The 21,810-nt window shown below is 46.0% G+C and overlaps 1 protein-coding gene across 1 annotated transcript in view; it reads right to left on the reverse strand.

Moving 5' to 3' along the window:
- Window positions 1-21,810, reverse strand: part of LOC148148474 (microtubule-actin cross-linking factor 1, isoforms 6/7-like) — a 214,622-nt gene that overhangs the window by 186,220 nt on the left and 6,592 nt on the right. Inside the window, exons 2-3 of the mRNA XM_087993185.1 lie at window positions 16,075-16,272; window positions 11,511-11,636 (exon numbers count right to left, since the gene is read on the reverse strand). The gene's annotated coding sequence lies outside the window, so the exon portion shown is untranslated. The remainder of the gene's footprint in view (window positions 1-11,510; window positions 11,637-16,074; window positions 16,273-21,810) is intronic.

Raw genomic sequence — 21,810 nt, forward strand, 5'->3', positions numbered from 1 at the left:
TCCCCAAGTTCTCTAGCCTTTTTTCCACAATAAAAACCTGAGGTGAAACATTCATTTAGTACCTCACCCATCTCCTGTGGTTCCACACATAGATGACCTGGTTGATCTTTAAGGAGCCCTATTCTCTCCCGAATACTTTTGCTCTTAATGTACTTGTGGAATCTCTTTGGATTATCTGGAATTATCCTTATCTGCCAAGGTCATCTCATATCCCCTTTTAGCCCTCCTGATTCCTGAAGTAACTCCACAGAGACTGGTATCCTGTGACCAAGCCCCCCTTTATTTACACAGGCAGAATCCTGGACACTGATCCAGCTCCCTCAGAGCCCACTCTCAGAGTGAACAGGATGTCTGACACTGCTGTGTATATCTGCCAGCCAGGGCTCCCCGATTGGACCAAATTAACAACCCCAGTCAGGGAAGTCACATTCTATGATGTTCACACAGCTGACCTTGTTACAGTCACTACAATTTCACTGTTAAGAATGCCCCTCACCCCTTATACTCTTCAAGAGATTCGCTTGATCCCAGTTGTATATATCTAACATGCGCCTCCTTTTTATTCCTGACCAGAGCCTCAATATCTTAGTTCATCAATTGTTCCCTACTTGTATCAGCCTTACCCATCTTCTCTAACAGGAACATAATGCCTCTGAACTCTTGTTAGCACACTTGAAAACCTCCCACCTGCCAGTTGTCTCTTTACCTGTGAACAGTCTACTCCAATCAACTTTTAAAAATTCCTCAAGATTAGACTGGTGCTGGAAAAGCACAGCAGGCCAGACAGCATCCCAGGAGCAGGAAAATCGACATTTTGGGCAGGAGCCTTTCATCAGGAATGACCTGATTTTTGAAAATTCCTGTCTAATGTCATCAAAATATGTCTTACTCCAACTAAAAACTTTTACTTTTAGATAAGGCTTATCTTTTTCCATAACTATTTTATAACTATAGAATTATGATTGTTTTTCCCAAAGTGCTCCCCTACTAACACTTCAGTCACTTTTCCTATTTCCCAAGAGAAGGGCAGGTTTTGCTTCTTCTGTAGTAGGTACATCTACAGGTTGATAAAGAAAAATTTCTTGAACGTGTTTAACAAATTCCTCATCATCCGAGCCCTTAACGTTCTGGCAGTTCCAGTCAGTGTTTGGAAAGTTAAAATCCCCTACTATTACAACCTTATTACTTTTACATATCTGAGGTCTCCCTACATATTTGCTCCTTAGTTTCCCACTGACTATTAGGTGGCCTATAGTACAATCCTATTCCTCTCTTATTTCTGAGATCCACTCATTTAGCTTCACTGGATGATCCCCTGGGAATATCCTCTCCAAGTACAGCTGTAATATTTTCCTTAATCAAAAATGCCACTCCCCCCCTCTCTTGCTTCCCTTTCAAACATTCCAAAAGCATCTAAGACCCAAAATGTTGAGCTGTCAGTCCTGCCCTTCCCTCACCTAGGTCCCTGGAATAATGTGCATTCCCAATGCCACATTCCCATCGATGGCCTGACTTCACCAGCCTTACCTGTAAGACCCCTTGCATTGAAATAAATGCAGTTTAATTTATCAGTCTTACCTCTTTCTCTGATTTGCTGTTGCCACCTTTTCTAATTAACTCGCCCTTTTTTGCATCCAAACCATTCTCATCTGTCTCTCTATTCTCACTAATACTTGAGCTTCTTGCCAAGATGGCGGTAGAGTTGACACTTCCAACTGAGCTTATCCACTGTCCATTTTGTTTTCTTTTGTCATTCTTTTTTCTCTTTTATGTTCTTTTTTTCGATCTCTTTCTTCTCAGTGATGTCCTGAATTCCCGGCCTCGGTGCCGATTTGGACTCTTGGCTAATTGGAGAAAGTGAGCACCGCAGATGCTGGCGATCAGAGTCAAAAAGCATCGCGCTAGAAATGCACAGCCGGTCAGGCAGCATCCGAGGAGCAGGAGAGTTGGTGTTTTGGGCATAAGCCCTTCATTAGGGATTCCTGATGAAACGTCGATTCTCCTGCTCCTCAGATGCTGCCTAATCTGCTGTGGTTTTCCAGCACCACACATTTAGGCTCTTGGCCAATTGCCAGCCTCGGACTTGGACTCTCGGCTTCAGCATGGACCTGGCATAGCAGTCTCTCAGCTTAGTGTGGGTGAACTCTTGGCCTGATGTAGTGGTGTCTCAGGGCAAAAGTGAGGACTGCAGATGCTGAAAACCAGAGTTTAGATTAGAGTGGTGCTGGAAAAACAGGTCAGGCAGCATCCAAGGAGCAGGAAAATCGATGTTTCGGGCAGGAGCCCTTCATCAGGATTCCTGATGAAATGTCAATTTTCCTGCGCCTCAGATGCTGCCCGATCTGCTGTGTTTTTCCAGCGCCACTCTGATCTAAAGTATGGTGTCTCAGCTTGGTGTAGCCTCAGTGTGGATTTCCATTCTTAAGGTGATTCCAGAGCGGTCTCCCAGCCTTACGATCCTCAAAGTGAGGCCTGGTGAAGTCTGGAGTCAAGGCCCAGTGTGGATTGGAGGCTAGGGGCCAGGTTGATTGGATTGGAAAAATTGTTGTACTGAACTTTTTAATTTCTCTATTTTCTAATGTATTCCTACAATTTGTAATGTTGGACTTTTTAATCTCTAGTTGTTTACCCTGAGCACTTATACTGAAGAATCTGTACCTAGGTACCTTGTACCTAAGATGATGTTTCACTCATTTGAGTATGTGTGACAAAAAAGCAAATTCAGTTCAATTAAGATCCCCCTCATCCCCACTCCCAACAGTTTAAAACGCTCCCCAATAGATATGTTCCCTTGTGTTTTTCTAGACAACCACAAGGGTCTGATGTGGAGGACCATTCTTATTTTTGGAGGGTCCATCCCTGTTTTGAGTCCTATGGATCTCACTGTTTAGAGCCTCTACAGGTTTCCCGATTTATCCTTTAGCAGCTCTGACCTCAGACAAGTCACTTCTCAGTTTTGTAAAATTTGCTTTCATCCAGTGTAAAACGCTTCCTCCTGATTTATCTCTGTCATTTTCCATAATAATACTAACTCTAACTGAATTGTGGTCACTAGCCCTGATACAGTCACCGTTTAGATCAGAGTGGTGCTGGAAAAACACTCGGTAAAAACAAGGACTGCAGATGCTGGAACCCAGACTCTAGAAAAGCACAGCAGGTCAGGCAGCATCCGAGGAGCAGGAAAGTCAACGTTTCGGGCAAAAGCCCTTCATCAGGAGTAGAGGCAGGCAGCCTCCAGGGTGGAGAGATAAATGGGGGATGGGGGTGGGGAGAAAGTAGCATAGAGTACAATAGGTGAATGGGGGTGGTGATGGAGGTGATAGGTCAGAGAGGAGGGTGGAGTGGATAGGTGGAAAGGAAGATAGACAGGTAGGACAAGTCATAAGGATGGTGCTGAGCTGGAAGTTTGGAGCTGGGGTAAGGTGGGGGAAGGGGAAATGAGGAAACTGGTGAAGTCCACCTTGATGCCCTAGGGTTGAAGTGTTCCAAGGAAGAAGATGAGGCGTTCTTCCTCCAAGCGTCTAGTGGTGAGGGAGCGGCGATGAAGGAGGCCCAGGACCTCCATGTCCTCCGCAGAGTGGGAGGGGGAGTTGAAATATTGGGCCACAGGGCGGTGGGGTTGATTGGTGTGGTTGTCCCAGAAATGTTCTCTGAAACGCTCTGCTGGGAGGCGCCCAGTCTCCCCAGTGTGGAGGAGACCATATCGGGAGCAACGGATACAATAAATGATATTAGTGGATGTGCAGGTAAACCTTTGATGGATGTGGAAGGCTCCTTTAGGGCCTTGGATAGAGGTGAGGGAGGAGGTGTGGGCTCAGGTTTTGCAATTCCTGCGGTGGCAGGGGAGGGTGCCAGGATGGGAGGGTGGGTTGTTGGGGGGGGGGGCGTGGATCTGACCAGGTAGTCACGGAGGGAACAGTCTTTGTCACTTCACCAACTTGTCCATCTTTTTATCCTAAAACTCAATCCAGAATAGTGTCCCCTCTCAAAGGGCTTGTCGTGTATCATTTAAAAAGTTTCCTGGACACAGTACATAATATTTTCACCCTCAGTGCCCCTTGTACTGTTTGAAACAGAGTTTGTGTTGGGACAGTTAAAGTCGCCTCCTATTATTTCCCTCTTATTCCTACAGGCCAAACTTTGTCCACATTTATATGTTATCTATCTTCCTCTCCTTCTCACTATGTGGAGGTCTGTAATACACTCCTAATTGTGTGACTACTCCTTTCTTTATTCCTTAAAACCTCATTTATTAACCCGTTTACTATATGATTCCTTCTCACAATGAAGAAGGAGATTTAACACTTTAATAACTGCTTTGAGAACTGTTACAGTGTTGCAGCATGCTTTGTGAATAGAACATAGAACAGTACAACATAGTACAGGCCCTTCAGCCCTCGATGTTGTGCCGACCTTTTATCCTACCCTAAGATCAGACTAACCGACATACCCTTCATTGTACTATCATCCATGGGCCTATCCAAGAATCGCTTAAATGTCCCTAATGTATCTGACTCTACTCCCACCGCTGGCAGTGCATTCCACACACCCACCACACACTGCGTAAAGAACCTACCTCTGACACCTCCCCTAAACTTTCCTCCAATCAGCTTAAAACTATGGCCCCTCATGATAGCCATTTCTGCCCTGGGGAAAAGTCTCTATCTATGCCTCTCACCGTCTTGTACACCTCTATCAAGCCCTAGCTCCCTCAACCTTTCATCACCCTCCAGTCCAGTCCAGACAGCATCCTGGTAAATCTCCTCTGCACCCTCTCTAAAGCTTCCATATCCTTCCTATAATGAGGCAACCAGAACTGAACACAATATTCCAAATGTGGTCCAAATGTGGCTCTATAGAGATGCAGCATAACCTCACAGCTCTTAAACTCAATCCCCCTGCTAATGAAAGCCAACACACCATACACCTTCTTAACAACATAGGTTTAGAGTGAGAAGGGAAAGATTTAAAAGAGCCCTAAGGGGCAAAAAAAAAAGTGTGGCACAGTGGTTAGCACTGCTGCCTCACAGCGCCAGAGACCTGGGTTCAATTCCCAACTCGGGTGACTGTCTATGTGGAGTTTGCACATTCTCCCCGTGTCTGCGTGGGTTTCCTCCGGGTGCTACGGTTTCCTCCCACAGTCCAAAGATGTGCAGGTTAGGTGAATTGGCCATGCTAAATTGCCCGTAGTGTTAGGTGAAGGGGTAAATGTAGGGGAATGGGTCTGGGTGGGTTGCTCTTCGGAGGGTCGGTGTACACCATTTCCACTGCTCTATCTTCATCAATGCGTTTTGTCACATTCTCAAAAAATTCAATAAGGTTTGTGAGGCATTCCTGATTATCTCTAATCAAACTATAATTTTCCAAATCATCATAAATCCTGTCTCTCAGAATCCTCTCCAATACTTTGCCAAACACAGACTGGTCTTGGGCATAATTGAAATGTGGAGCTTATTCAAGGAACAGCTATTGTGTGTCCTTGATAAGTATGTACCAGTCAGGCAGGGAGGAAGTGGTCGAGCGAGGGAGCCGTGGTTTACTAAAGAAGATGAATCTCTTGTCAAGAGGAAGGAGGCTTATGTTAGAATGAGATGTGAAGGCTCAGTAGGGCACTGGAGAGTTACAGGTTAGCCAGGAAAGACCTAAAGAGAGAGCTAAGAAGTTCCAGGAGGGGACATGAGAAGTCGTAAACCCTAAAGCTTTCTATAGGTATATCAGGAATAATAGAATGACGAGAGTAAGATTAGGGCCAATCGAGGACAGTAGTGGGAAGTTGTGCGTGGAGTCCAAGGAGATAGGGGAAGCACTAAATGAATACTTTTTGTCAGTATTCACCTGGAAAAAGACAATGTTGTCGAAGAGAATACTGAGAAACAGGCTACGAGACTAGATGGGATTGAGGTTCACTAGGAGGAGGTGTTAGCAATTCTGGAAAGTGTGAAAATAGATAAGTCCCCTGGGCCGGACTGGTTTTATCCTAGGATTTTCTGGAAGTCAGAGGAGATTGCAGAGCCTTTGGCTTTGATCTTCATGTTGTAATTATCTACAGGAATAGTGCCAGACGACTGGAGGATAGCAAGTGTTGTTCCTTTGTTCAAGAAGGGGAGTAGAGACAACCCTGAAATTTATAGACCATTGAGCCTTCCTTCGGTTTTTGGCAAAGATTTGTAAAGGATTATTAGAGATAGGATTTATAATCATCTAGAAAGGAATAAGTTGATTATCGATAGTCAGCATAGTTTTGTGAAGGGTCAAAAAGTATGGTGCTGGAAAAACACAGCTGGTCAGCCAGTATCTGAGGAGCAGGAGAATCGACGTTTCAAGTATAAGCAGTTCATTAGGAATAAGGCTTGTGGGCCAAGGGGGCTGAGGTATAAATGGGAGGTGGGTGGTGCTGGGGGGGGAAGGTAGGTGACCTCGGGGGGTACATTGAGAGAGAGATTGACTGAGATCCTTGTAGAAGGAGGAGGAGAACATCTTTAAGGTCGGCATCCTTGTGAAAGGTGGGCCAGGCCTCACCAAACCTTATTGAGTTCTTTGTGAAGGTGACCAAACAGGTGGATGAGGATAAAGCGGTTGATGTGGTGTATCTGGATTTCAGTAAGGCATTTGATAAGGTTCTCCATGGTAGGCTAATGCAGAAATGCAGAGGATTGGGATTGAGGGTGATTTAGCGATTTGGATCAGAAATTGGCTAGCTGAAAGACAGAGGGTGGTGGTTGATAGGAAATGTTCATCCTGGAGTTCAGTTACTAGTGGGGTACCGCAAGGATCTGTTTTGGGGCCACTGCTGTTTGTCATTTTTATAAATGACCTGGATGAGGGCATTGAAGGATGGGTTAGTAAATTTGCGGCTGATACTAGGCCAGTGGAGTTGTGGACAGTGCGGAAGGATGTTGTAGGTTACAGAGAGACGTAGAGCTGGGCTGAGAGGTGGCAAATGGAGTTTAATGTGGAAAAGCGTGAGGTGATTCACTTTGGAAGGAGTAACAGGAATGAAGAGTACCGGCCTAATGGTAAGATTCTTGGCAGTGTAGATGAGCAGAGAGATCTCGGTGTCCATGAACATAGATCGCTCAAAGTTGCCACCAGGTTGATAGGGTTGTTAAGAAGGCATACGGTGTTAGCTTTTATTGGTAGAGGAATTGAGTTGCGGAACCATGGGGTCAGGTTGCAGCTGTATGAAACTTGGAGTATTGTGTACAGTTCTGGTCACCACATTGTAGGAAAGACGTGGAAGCATTGGAAGATTTACCAGGATGTTGCCTGGTATGGAGGGAAGGTCTTACGAGGAAAGGCTGAGGGACATGAGGCTGTTTTTGTTAGAGAGAAGAAGGCTGAGAAATGACTTAATTGAGACATAGAAGATAATCAGAGGGTTAGATAGGGTGGACAGTAAGAGCCTTTTTCCTTTGATGGTGATGGCTGGCCTGAGGGGACATAGATTTAAATTGAGGGGTGATACATATAGGACAGATGTTAGAGGTAGTTTCAGAGTAGTAGGGACATGGAACGACCTGCCTGCAACAGTAGTAGACTCGCCAACTTTAAGGGCATTTAAATGGCCATTGGATCAACATATAAATGATAACGGAATAGTATTGGTTAGATGAGCTTTAGATTGGTTTCACAGTTTGGCGCAACATTGAGGGCTGAAGGGCCTTCACTGTACTGTGATGTTCTATGTAATTCCGAGGATTATCCCTATTCCCTTTCTTGAACAGGGGAATAACATTTGCCACCCTGCAATCATCTGGCACGACTCCAGTGGACAGTGAGGACACAAAGATCATCACCAGGAGCATAGCAATCTTCTCTCGCTTCCTGTAGTAACCTTGGGCATATCTCATCTGGCCCAGGGGACTTATTTATCCTCATGTTTTTCAAATTTTTCTGCACATCCTCATTAACTTCAACCTGTTTGGGCATATCAGCTTGTTTCATGCTGCCCTCACAAATGGAAAGGCCCTTCTCAGTAGTGAATTAAGGATCTCCCCGACCTCCTCCAACTCCAGGCACAGGCTCCCTCCACTATCCTTGATCGGCCCTATCCTCACTCTGGCCATCCTCTTGTTCCTCACGTAAGTGTAGAATGCCTTAGGGTTTTCCTTAATCCTACCCACTAAAGCTTTTTCCTGCCCCTTCTATCTCTCCGAAGTCCATTCTTCAGTTCCTTCCTGCCTACCTTGTAACCCTCTAGAGCCAAGTCTGATCCTTACTTCCTCAACCCTAAGTTAGCTTCCTTCTTCCTCTTGACTAGATGTTCCACATCCCTTGTCATCCAAGGTTCCTTCACCCTACTTATCCCTTCCTTGCCTCAGTGGGACAGACCTGTGCAGCACTATCAGCAAGTGATTCCTAAACAACCTCCACATTTCTGTCGTCCATGCTGACCAGATATCCCACCCCAATCTAGTCCCACCTGCCAGCACCTGGCCCATATCCATCCAAACCCTTCCTATTCATATACCCATCCAAATGCCTCTTAAATGTTGCAATTGTACCAGCCTCCACCACTTCCTCTGGCAGCTCATTCCATACACCTACCACCCTCTGAGTGAAAAAGTTGCCCCTTAGGTCTCTTTTATATCCTTCCCCTCTCACCCTAAACCTTTGCCCTCTAGTTCTGGATTCCCCAACCCCAGGGAAAAGACCTTGCCTATTTACCCTATCCATGCCCCTCATGATTTTATAAACCTCTATAAGGTCACCCCTCAGCCTCCGACATTCCAGGGAAAATAGCCTAAGCCTGTTCAACCTCTCCAAAATGCAGCACCTAAAATTTATCTAAATTAAACTCCATCTGCCACTCGAGAAAATGCTGGAAAATCTCAGCAGGTCTGGCAGCATCTGTAAGGAGAGAAAAGAGCTGACGTTTTGAGTCTAACTGACCCTTTGTCAAAGTTTTGACAGAGGGTCAGTTCGACTCAAAACGTCAGCTCTTTTCTCTCCTTACAGATGCTGCCAGACCTGCTGAGATTTTCCAGCATTTTCTCTTTTGGTTTCAGATTCCAGCATCTGCAGTAATTTGCTTTTATCCACCTGTTACTCCTCAGCCCATTGGCCCATCTGATCAAGATCCCTTATAATCCGAGGTAACCTTCTTTGCTGTCCACTCCACCTCCAATGCTCCCAACTTATTCTCCATAGTTCTACTTAATAGCATTGTAATTCCCCCTCACACAATTAAATACTTTCCCAAACCATCTGCTCCTATTCCTCTCCATGAGTACAATAAAGGTCAGGAAGTTGTGATCACTATCACCGAAATACTCTACCACCAAGAGATCTGACACCTGATCTGGTTTGTTGCCAAGCACCAAATCCAATATGGCCTCCCATCTAGTTGGCCTATTGAGTTAAGAATCCTTCCTGGACACACCTAACAAAATCTGCATCATCCAAACTATCTGCACTAAGGAGGTTCCAATCAGTATTAGGGAAGTTGAAGTCACCTGTAACAACAGCCCTGTTACTTCTGCACCTTTCCAAAATCTGTCTCCCAATCTGTTCTTCCACGTCTCTGTTGCCATTGAGGGATCTATAGAAAGCTCCCAACAAAGTGACTGCTCCTTTCCTGTTCCTGCCTTTAACCCATACTGACTCTGTAGACAAGCCCTCCTTGCCAACCTCCCTTTCTGCAGCTGTGATGCTATCCCTAATTAGCAATACCACTCCCCCACCTCTTTTATCTCCCTCCCTGAAGCATCTAAATCCTGGAACATCCAACAACCATTCCTACCCCTGTGAAATCCAAGTCTCAGTAATGGCCACAACATCACAGCTCCAAGTTCATCACCCTTACTCCTGACATTTCTTGAGTTAAAATAGACACTCTTCAACCCACCACGCTGACTGCAACATTGCCCGATCAACTTTCTATCCATCCTCACAGACTGTCTGCACACTGTATCTGCCTGTTCACCAGCTACCTCATCCTCTGATCCATAGCTCCGGCTCCCATCCTCCTGCCAATATAGTTTAAACCCTCCTGAAGAGCTCTAGCAAACCTCCCATCCAGGATATTGGTGCCCATCCAGGTCAGGTGCAACCCATTCAATTTGTACAGGTCTCATCTTCCCCAGAAGGTATCCCAATGATCCACATATCTGAAGCCCTCCCTCCTATACCATCCCTGCAGCCACATGTTCAGCTGCACTCGCTTTCTCTTCCCAGCCTCACTAGCCCATGGCACCGGTAGCAATCCTGAGATCACTACTCTGCTCATCTTGCCTTTTAGCTTCCAACCTAATTCCCTATATTCACTTTTCAGGTCCTCATCCCTTTCCCTAGCTTTGTCATTGGTACCGATATGTACCACAACTTAGAACATAGAACATTCCAGCGCAGTACAGGCCCTTCGGTCCTCGATGTTGCACTGCCCTATGAGACCAATCTGAAGCCCACCTCACCTACGCTATTCTATTCTCATCCAAATGTCTATCCAATGACCATTTAAATGTCCTTAAAGTTGGCGAGTCTACTACTGTTTCAGGCAGTGCATTCCACTACCCTACTACTCTCTGAGTAAAGAAACTACCTCTGACATCTGCCCTAAATCTATCACCCCTTTATTTAAAGCTATGTCCCCTCGTGCTAGCCATCACCATCTGAGGAAAAAGGCTGTCACTATCCACCCTATCTAACCCTCTGATCATCTTATCTGTCTCAATTAACACCCCTCAACATTCTTCTCTCTAACGAAAACAGCCTCAAGTCCCTCAACCTTTCCTCATAAGAACATCCGAGTAAATCTCCTCTGAACCCTTTCCAAAGCTGCCACATCCTTCCGATAATGCGGTGACCAGAACTGTACGCAATACTCCAAGAGCGGCTGCACCAGAGTTTTGTACAGCTGCAGCATGACCTCGTGGCTCTGAAACTCAATCCCTCCACCAATAAACGCCAACACACCATCTGCCTTCTTAATAACTCGATCAACCCGGGTGGCAACCTCTGGCTGTTCTCTTTACCCCTTAAAAATCAATCTGAGACATCCCTGACCCTGGTGCCTGGGAGGCAACATACCATCCAGGAGTCTCGCTTGTGACTACAGAATCTCCTGTCTGTTCCTCGAACCATTAGATCTGTCACTATCGCTCTCCTGTTTCTCCCCCTTCCCTTCGGAGTCACAGTAGGTAAGTTTTAAAAATGAAAACAGAAATGGGTCTGGCAGCATCTGTAGAGAGACAGAAACACAGTTATTTCTAGTACGAGTCTTTCTCAGAATGTTGAATTAGAAATGTTAACTCTGCTTTCTCTCCACAGAGGCTGCCAGACTCGCTGGCTTCCTGCAGTAATTTCTGTTTTTTGTTCAGATTTCCAGCATCCACGTTAATTTGCTTTTATACTTTTTAAACGTGAAGTCCCCTTGTAAAGTCGAAAAAGTGGGAGTTGATTTTCGGGGAGGTTTTAGTGTGAAGTTAGGGATCCTGACAGGCCTGACCCAGCCCTGGGCTGACACATTAGCAGCAGCTTTGAGCTCTGAGCCCACAAGCCTCATTACTCACCAGGTGAAGCTGGAATCTCTCCTGAGCTGTCTGAGCTGCTTCGCAAAGTCCATTTGCAGACAATTGTCCTTCAACTTCATCGATCCACAGCAAAAGGCCTTGTATTTCCTGGTTTAGTTTCTGCGCCTAAACATCCAAACAAATAAATTAGGCCATTCGGGGGGGGATAGTGAACATGGAAATGTTGGAAAAAGATGTAAGGAGATATACCAGGATCTTTATGCATTTTTAAACCAAACAAGTTCAGCAGTTACCCAGACTTTTCTGGAAAAGGAAGAGTTATCTTGAAGTGACTTAGCAAAAGTAACTCAAGGATGGACTAATTGAGTTGGTAGAGCAGTTAGTGTTAAAAGTAGGAGCTACGATGGCAGATGTAACTGAGATGATAGCACAGCATTTGAAATTGGAAGAACAGTAAAGCAAACAAGATAATGAGTCAATTAAATTGGAGGGGATTGCAGATGAGATAACTGAGAAGCAGGAAATGAAAATTAAATGCTTAATTTTGAACAGGATAGACAACTAGAAACAAGAAGGCTGGAACTTAAAAGAGGAAAAGGAGACAGAGCAGACATTTCAGGGAAAAGGAAAGAGACAGAGATTCCAGCGTAAACGTTTGGAACGAGTAAAAACAAATGGAATCAGATGTGTTATTGAGCTGTTTTGTCTCTTTCAGTGATTTTAGTGCTTTTGTTCCTCTTGCTTTCCATTGGTCAATGTCCTTTTAAATTCAGTGTCTCTCAAGTTGTAAAGAGAAAATCAAGAATCTGCATTTAAAAGGTTCCTTCAGTTATTGTTCATTTTTAGGGCCTACACTGTACAGGACATTGCTTAGGCCACTGTTGGAATATTGCGTGCAGTTCTGGTCACCTTCCTATCGGAAAGATGTTGTGAAACCTGAAAGGGTTCAGAAAAGATTAACAAGGATGTTGCCAGGGTTGGAGGGTTTGAGCTACAGGGAGAGGCTGAACAGGCTGGGGCTGTTTTCCCTGGAGCATCAGAGGCTGAGGGGTGACCTTATAGAGGTTTACAAAATTATGAGGGGCATGGATAGGATAAATAGGCAAAGTCTTTTCCCTGGGGTCGGGGAGTCCAGAACTAGAGGGCATGGGTTTAGGGTGAGAGGGGAAAGATATAAAAGAGACCTAAGGGGCAACTTTTTCACACAGAGGGTGCTACGTGCATGGAATGAGCTGCCAGAGGATGTGGTGGAAGCTGGTACAATTGCAACATTTAAGAGGCATTTGGATGGGTATATGAATAGGGAGGGTTTGGAGGGACTTGGGCCGGGTGCTGGCAGGTGGGACTAGATTGGGTTAGGATATCTGGTCGGCATGGACGGGTTGGACCGAAGGGTCTGTTTCCATGCTGTACATCTCTATGACTCTTTGATACAGCTGGGATTATTGAGATGTGGCAGTACAGACACCAGGGATGGGAACGGATTATCCAGAGGTATTCAGAATTTAGGAAGGACAGACGAGAAAGAAAGCAGGTGGAGTTGCATGGCTGCTTCGAGGAAATTAATTCAATAGGGCGGAAGGAGATTAACTCTGACAATGTGGAATCTGTATGAGGAGAGGTGAGAAACACCAAGAGAACAATGTGGGTGGCATTACTTGGAAAAGCATAGTTTAATTAGGTCGCCAAACAGTAGGTGTGATGTCAGGAAAGAGGAAATTTGAGATACATGCAATAAAGGAGCATGAGGAAGTGACAAAGGTGATTGGTGAGAGTAGGCCAGGGATGTTATCCACATGAAAAGTGTTTGACAAGATCCCTCAAGGTAGGCTGATGCAGAAGATTAAGTCACATGGGATACATGGTGAGTTGGATACAAAATTGGCTTGGCCACAGCAGACAGAGTCAAACAGTGTGGTGCTGGAAAAGCACAGCAGGTCAGGCAGCATCCGAGGAGCAGGAGAATTGACATTTCGAACATAAGCCCTTCATCAGGAATGGCTGAGAGATAAATGGGAGGGGGGTGGGGCTGGGGGGGAAGGTAGATGGGAAAGTGATATGGAGATGGCGGGTGATGATAGGTCAGAGAGGAGAGTGGAGCGGATAGGTGTGACAGGTCAAAGGGACGGTGCTGGGTTGGAGGGTTGGATCTGGAATAAGGTGGGAGATGGGGAAATGAGGAAACAGGTGAAATTTACATTGACGCCCTGGGGTTGGAGGGTCCCAAGGCAGAAGATGAGGTAGTCTTCCTCTAAGCATTGGGTGACTAGCGTTTGGCAGGGGAGGAGGCCCAGGACTTGCATGCCCTTGGCGGAGGATAATACAACATATCATCTGCTGCCATTTCCTCCACCTACAAACAGACCCCACCACCAGAGATATAGTTCCCTCCCCACCCCTATCTGCAACCTGCAGAGATGATTCCCTCCACGACTCCCTTGTTAGATCCACGTCCCCCACCAACCCACCCTCCACTCCTGGCACCTTCCCCTGCCACCGCTGAGGTGTAAAACCTGTGCCCACACCTCTAGCCACCTGGAGGAAGAATGTGTCATCTTCCACCCTCCACCCCCACTTTCATCAGTCTATTGCATTCCCAGATACCTTCCATCCACCTCCCATTTAACTCTCAACCGCCTTGGGTCCCACCCCATATTCCCAATGAAGAGCTTCTCCTGCTCCTTGGATGCTGCCTGACGGCTGCGCTTTTCCAGCATCATACTCTCAACTCTGATCTCCAGCAGCTGCAGTGCTCACTTTCTCCCAGCAGACAGTGGGTGGTTGTGGAGGGGTGTTTCTCTGACTGGAGGACTGTGATCAATGGTGTTCCGCAAGAATCTGGATGTTGGGACTTCTGTTGTTTGTCGTATTGATAAACGATTTAGATGGAAGTCGAGATGGCCTGATTAGTAAGTTTACAGACAACTCAAAAATGGGTAGAGTTGTGGATAAAGGGAGAGCTGTCAAAGGATCCAACAGGATAGAAATCGTTTGGAAAGTTGGATGGAGAAATAGCAGGTGGAGTTTAATGCGGACAAGTGTGAAGTGATGCATTTTGGGAGGTCAAAGGCAAAAGGCAAGCATACAGTAAATGGCAGGACCCTGAGGAGCATTGATATACAGAGGGATCTTGGGGTGCAAGTCCATAGCTCCTTGAAAGTAGCAACACAAGTGGTTAAGGAGGTAAAGAAGGCTTACTGCATGCTCACCTTCATCAGTTACACTGAGTATAGAACTTCAGTGAAGCCACATCTGGAGTACTGTGTGCAGTTCTGCTCCCCACACTATAGGAAGGATGTGGAGGCTTTGGACACGGTGCAGAAGAGGTTTACCAGGATGTTAATTGGATTGGAGTGTATTAGCTAGAAGGAGAGGTTGGATAAACTTTGATTGTTTTCAATAGAGTATCAGATCCTGAGGAGCGACCTGATGGAAGTATTTAATATTATATAGGGTGGATCATCAGAGTCTGCTTCTCAGGTTGGAAAGAGGGACATGAGTTTAAGTTTAAAGGAGAGATGAGAGGCAAGTGTTTTTTTACACAGACAGTGGTCAGTGCCTGGAATGTGCTGCCAGAGCCAGTGGTGGAGGCGGGTACAGTAGCAATGTTTAAGAGGTATCTTGACAGATGCATGGATAGGCAGGGAATAGAGGGATATGGTCTGCATAGAGGCAAGTTTTTTAGGTTGGAAAGGTGTCATGTGTCAGCATAGGCTTGGTGGGTTGAAGGGCCATTCCTGTGCTGTCCTGTTCTTCATTCTCTTTGTTCAGAAGAATGACAGGGGAATTTCATAGAAACCTATAAAATTCTAACAGAATTAGACAAGGTAGATTCGGGAAGAATGTTCCCAATGGCCAGGGAGTCCAGAATGAGGAGTCACTGTCTAAGGATACGGGGTGACCATTTAGGATTGAGATGAGGAGACATGTCTTCACTGAGAGAGTGGTAAGCCTGTGGAATTCTCTGTCACAGAAAATAGTTGAGGCCCAAACATTGAAGAAATTAGATTTAGATCTTAGGACCAAAGGGATCCAAGGGTCTGGGGAGAAAGCAGGAAGAGGAGACTGAGTCACGTGATCATATGGAATGGTGGAGCAGGGCTGAGTGGCCTACTCCTGCTCCCCATCCCTCTGTTTCTGTGTGGAGATAAAAATCAAACTGAAACAGTCTTTTTTGATAAGGATGCCCATGTTGCAATATTTTGACAACAAAGACCCTACCTCATGGATTCCATTTATTCATCCATTTTTGTGACTTATCAATTAATATTACCTTAGACTGTGATATTTAAACTAAATCGTTAACTAATTCATTAACTAGCCTATTACGTGCATTCTGTCCCACCCTTACTCTGTCCCCCACTTCACTCTGTCCCTCACTCACTCATTCCATCCCCTCACTCACTGTCTCTCATTCACTCTGTCCCTCACTCAGCCCCTCTCTCCATTACTCACTCTGTCCCTCACTCAGCCCCTCTCTCCATCACTCACTCTGTCCCTCACTCAGTCCCTCCATCACTCACTCAGTTCCTTCCAACATTGACTCAGTCCCTCCCAACACTGACTCAGTCCCTCCCTCACTCACTCTGTCTTTACTCCATACCTGACTCACAGTGGTCTCCAGCTCCAGCACTTGCTGTTCAGTCTGATATTTCACACGCTCCCATCGCAGATTCAGTTCTTGAAGATTATGGGAAAGGTTCCTCCCCGTTTTTCTGGAGTTTGGAGTTAGCAGTGCGAGACCAGCTTGGTGAACAGACTGCACTGTGCTCTCATGCGCTCTCACATCATTCCACAGAACCTGTATAACAAGAGGCATGGCAGTCCCGAGGTTCAACAACAACAAACTTCCTCATTGTGCACATTGAAGGCAGAGACACCAGCTCCTGCTCATGATTAACCTGTTCAACATATCTCCATCCGTCACAGAGACACAAACACTTCATGATTCATATTCACAGCAGACAATCCACTGAGGGAGAGAGTGATGGATCTCCAAACCCTTCACTGGATCAGGGGGGTTTCTGATCTGGTCATAGCCCAGGGGGTGATAGAGATTCTTAAAAATTAATTCAGGGATGTGGGTGTTACTGACTGTCGAGAGAGTGGTGCTGAAAAAGCACAGAAGGTCAGGCAGCATCCGAGGAGCGGGAGAATCAACGTCATACAGAGAATTCCCCAAACTGCAGTGGTGATGTTGGGAATGGCAGTGAACAGGAAATGAGAGATGCATGTGATAAGGGAATATCACATGATTTTAATCTGCACGTAGATTGGGCAAATCAAATAAGCCACAATGCTGTAGAGGAGGAATTCCAGGAACGTATATGGAATGGCTTTCTTGACCAATATGTGGAGGAACCAACAAGAGGGCAGACCATCTTAGACTGGGTACTGTGTGATGAGAAGGGAATCATTGCCAATCTAGCTGTGTGAGACCCCTTGGGGATGAGCAATAGACAATCGGTGCAGGAGTAGGCCATTCTGCCCTTCGAGCCTGCACCACCATTCATTATGATCATGGCTGATCATCCTCAATCAGTATCCTGTTCCTGCCTTATCTCCATAACCCTTGATTTCACTATCCTTAAGAGCTCTATCCAACTCTTTCTTAAATGAATCCAGAGACTGGGCCTCCACTGCCCTCTGGGGCAGAGCATTCCACACACACACACCACTCTCTGGGTGAAGACGTTTCTCATCAACTCTGTCCTCAATGGTCTACCCTGTATTTTTAAGCTGTGTCCTCTGGTTCGGCACTCACCCATCAGCGGAAACATGTTCCCTGCCTCCAGAGTGTCCAATCCTTTAATAATCTTATATGTCTCAATCAGATCCCCTCTCAGTCTTCTAAACTCAAGGGTATACAAGCCCAGTCGCTCCAATCTATCAGCGTAAGGTAGTCCCGCCATTCCAGGAATTGACCTCGTGAACCTACGCTGCACTCCCTCAATAGCCAGAATGTCTTTCCTCAAATAGCAACTGTAACAAGATAGTCATTTTTAACAAGATGGAGAGTGAGGTAGTTGATTCGGAGACTAGGGTGCTGAATCTTAATAAAGGAAACTATGAAGATAAAAGGCGTGAGTTGGTCTTGATAGATTGGGGAGAGTCACTTAAAGGAATGACAGTGGATAGGCAATGGCATACATTCAAGGAATGCACGGGGGAAACTGCAACAAATGTTTAATCCTGTCTGGCACAAAAGTAAAATGGGTAAGAAAATTAGAGATGGTATCCGATCCATACAGGTGGAAGAAGCATACAGATTGTCCAAGAAAAATAATATGTCTGAGGATTGTGAGCAGTTTAGAATTCAGCAAAGAAGGTCCAAGGGATTGATGAAGAAGGGGAAAACACAGAACAAAAGTAAGCAGGTAGGGAACATGAAGACTGACAGTAAGAGTTTTCATAGGTACGTGAACAGAGAGAGACTGATGAAGACAAATATAGGTCCCCTACAGACAGAAACGGAGGAATGTATAATAGGGGGCAAAGAGATGGCTGAGCAACTGGATACATACTTTGGTTCTGTCTTTACAAAAGAGGGCACAAATCAGATCCCAGAATTCCTGGAGAATGCAAGATTTAGTGAGAGGGAAGAACTGAGGGAGGTCACTATTAGTAGAGAAATGGTGCTGGGAAAATTGAGGGGATTGAAGGTGGATAAATCCCCAGGGCCTGATAACCTACATCCCAGAGTGCTTAAGGAAGTGGCTCTAGAAATAATAGATGCATTGGTGGTTATCTTCCAGTCAATCTGGGAGTTCCCCAACAGGAAACCCTGGATGAATCAGGACATGCGGAACCTGCTAAAAATCAGGTGTAAGGCCTTCAGATCAGGAGAGCCACTCAAATATAAGGAATCCAAGTATGACCTTCGCAGAGCCATTAAGGCAGCCAAGGACCAATACCGATCCAAACTAGAGACCCAGACAGACACCCGGAGACTATGGCAAGGACTGAATGACATCACAGGTTCTAAAAAGAGACAGCATAAGATAGCAGACGATGATGCATCCCTCCGCACCACCTTCTCTACTCACTTTGAGCAGTATTTCAGTGGAGAGGTAACTCCTATTCCAATAAGGCCTGTCGAACCTATGCCAACAGTCACTGCATCAGAGGTCAGATCAGTTTTCCTTCCTGTGAATCTAAGGAAAGTGATGGGACCAGACAGAGTACCAGGCCGTGCACTCAGAGCATGTGCAGATCAACTGGCTGGGGTCTTCTGGGACATCTTCAACCTCTCCCTGCAGCAGGCCACTGTCTCTGCCTGTTTCAAGAGGCCAACATCACCCCTGTGCCTAAGGAGGCTCATGCAGCATGTCTCAATGACTACCGCCCAGTGGCCCTAACTTCGGTGGGCATGAAGTGCTTTGAAAGGCTGGTCATGGCATTAATCAACTCCAGCCTCCCCACTACGCTTGACCCACTCCAATTTGCCTAATGGACCAACAGATCCATGTCAGATGCCCTTCACTCCTCCCTAGAATATTTTGACACCAAGAACAGCTATGTAAGAATCCTACTCATTGACTACACTTTAGCCTTCAACATTATTATCCCCTCGAGACTGATTACTAAACTTAGTGACCTCGGACTAAGCCCCACTCTCTGCAACTGGAACCTCAGTGTTTCCTGACCCACAGGCCACATTCAGTGAAGATTGGGGACAATATTTCACTAACACTCAACACTGGAGCCCCCCAGGGGTGCGTACTCAGCCCCCTACTGTACTCACTGTATGCCCATGACTGCGTCGCCAAATACCAGACTAATGCCATTTACAAAAGTTCGCTGATGACACTACCATAGTCGGTCGAATCTCAGATGGCAACGAAACAGACTACAGATGGGAGGTGGAAGACCTGGAAAAATGGTGCACTGAGAACAACCTAACTCTCAATGCTGACAAAACCAAGGAACTCATTATTGACTTTCGGCGGGATGTTACATATGCCCCCCCTGAACATTAACAGCACAGAGATGGAACGAGTGGAGAGTGTCAAGCTCCTGGGAGTGGTCATCCACAACAAGCTTTCTTGGGCTCTTCATGTGGACACACTGGTTACAAAGGCCCAACAACGTCTCTTCTTCCTCAGGCAGCTGAGGTAATTTGGGGCATGACGGTGAATACCCTTGCCAACTTTTATAGGTGCGCCATCGAGAGCATTCTGTCTGGATGTATCACTACCTGGTATGGCAGCTGCACCATTCAAGATCGGAGATGGTTACAGAGAGTGGGGAACTCGGCCCGGACACTCACAAAGGCCAAGCTCCCATCTATGGAATCCAGGCCCACTGTCAGGGAAAGGCCGCCAGCATTCTCAAAGATCCATCCCACCCTGGCAATGTTTTTCTACAACCTCTACCATCGGGGAGAAGGTACAGAAGCCTGAACGCACGCACCAGCCGGTTTTGAAATAGTTTCTATCCTACTATTGTTAGACACTGAATAGACTCACAAACACTTAACATTCGCCTGTACCTGTGTTTTTGTTTTTGCTGCTGTTTCCCTATTATTTACTATCTATGCTATTTAACTCTGCGATCTGCCTGGATTGCTCGCAAGACAAAGCTTTTCACTGCACCTCGGTACACGTGACAATAAATTCAACTCAATTCAATTTCTATTGGATGTAGGAGATTAGGGAGAATTTCATACTCCTGATGACTATGCCGAGAGGAAGTGTGTTTGGTTGCAACCTTTTTAGATTACATGGATCAGCTGCAGCAGTGGGTTTGAGGCAAGAGTTTACAAGAGCTGGGGGTATGATGGAAGATGGAGACACTGCAGATATAGAGAGGTCGATGGTTGACTGCCATGAATGGTAGGAGAGGGAGGCAGGTAGGGCAGGAGTCTCCTGTGGCTATCCCCATCTCAAACAGGTCTGCCGTTTGGATTTTATTTGGCATTTGTTCATGGGATGAGGGTGTCGCTGGCTAGGCTAGCATTTATTACCCATCCCTAATTACCCAGAGGGTAGTTTAAGAGTCAACCGCATTGCTGTGGGTCTGGAGTCACATGTAGGCCAGATCTGGCAAAGAATGGCACTTTCCTTCCCTAATGCATATTAATGAACCAGATGGGTTTTTCCAATGACAATGGATTCACGGTCATCATTAGACTCTTAATTCCAGAGTTTTACTGAATTCAAATTTCACCATCAATGCTGGCCGGATTTGAACCTGGGTCGTTGGAACATTATCTGGATCTCTGGCTTAACAGTCCAACGATAATACCACTAGACCCTTTTGGATACTGTCGGGAGGTGTGACCTCTCAGGGGAGTCTAGCACTGACAACCAGGTTTCTGGTACTGTAACTGGCTGTACAGTAATGAGTAAGTCAGGTTCCAAGTGATTGATTGTAATAGGGGACTCTCTAGTCTGTGGCACAGAAGATGTTTCAGTGGCCAACGAGGAGGCATTAGGATGCGGTGTTGCCTCCCTGGAGCTAGGGTCAAGGATGTCTCAGAGAGGGAGCAGAATATTTTCAAAGAGGAGACTGACCAGTAGAAAGTCATTGTACATACTGATACCAGAGGTATAGCTAAGGAAATGGATGATGTTCTGCAGGGAGAATAAAGGAAATTAGGCAGGATGTTGAAATGTTGGTCCTGGAGGAAGTAATATGGACTAATACTGATGCCATGTGTGAGTGAGAGTAGGAATAGGAGGATAGAGCAGATGAATGTGTTGTTGAGGAGCTGGTATAGTGGGCAAGGATTCACATTTTTGGGATAGAATTGACCTGTATAAGAAGGATGGGTTCCACCTAGATTGGAAGGGGACCATTATCATAGAAATATAGAAAATAGGTGCAGGAGGAGGCCAATCAGCCCTTTGAGCCTGTACCATCATTCAGTATGATCATGGCTGATCATGCAGTCTCAGTAGCCCATTCCCAACCTCTCCCCATACCCCTTGACTCCTTTCTATCTAATGAACAGGCCCCAACAGCTTCCTGTGGAAGAGAATTCCACAGGTTCCCAACTCCGGGTGAAGAAATCCTTCCTCATCCCAGTCCTAAATGACTTACCCCTTACTGTTAGACTGTGACCCCCTAGTTCTGGGCCTCCCCAACATCGGGAACATTCTTCCCACATCTAGCCTGTCCAGTCCCATCAGGATTTTATATGTTTCTGTGAGATTCCCGTGAGTAGGAGCCCAGTCGATCTAGTCTTTCCTCATACATTGATCCTGCCATCCCGGGAATCAGTCTGGTGAACCTTCACTGAACTCCCTCAATAGCAAGAACGTCCTTCCTCAGACTAGGAGACCAAAACTGTACACAATACTCAAGGTGTGGCCTCACCAAGGCCCTGTGTAACTGC

This window comes from Chiloscyllium plagiosum, unplaced genomic scaffold (assembly GCF_037043375.1).
Source record: "Chiloscyllium plagiosum isolate Xiang-an unplaced genomic scaffold, Cpla_swu_hap1 HiC_scaffold_12, whole genome shotgun sequence".
Lineage (NCBI taxonomy): Eukaryota > Metazoa > Chordata > Chondrichthyes > Orectolobiformes > Hemiscylliidae > Chiloscyllium > Chiloscyllium plagiosum.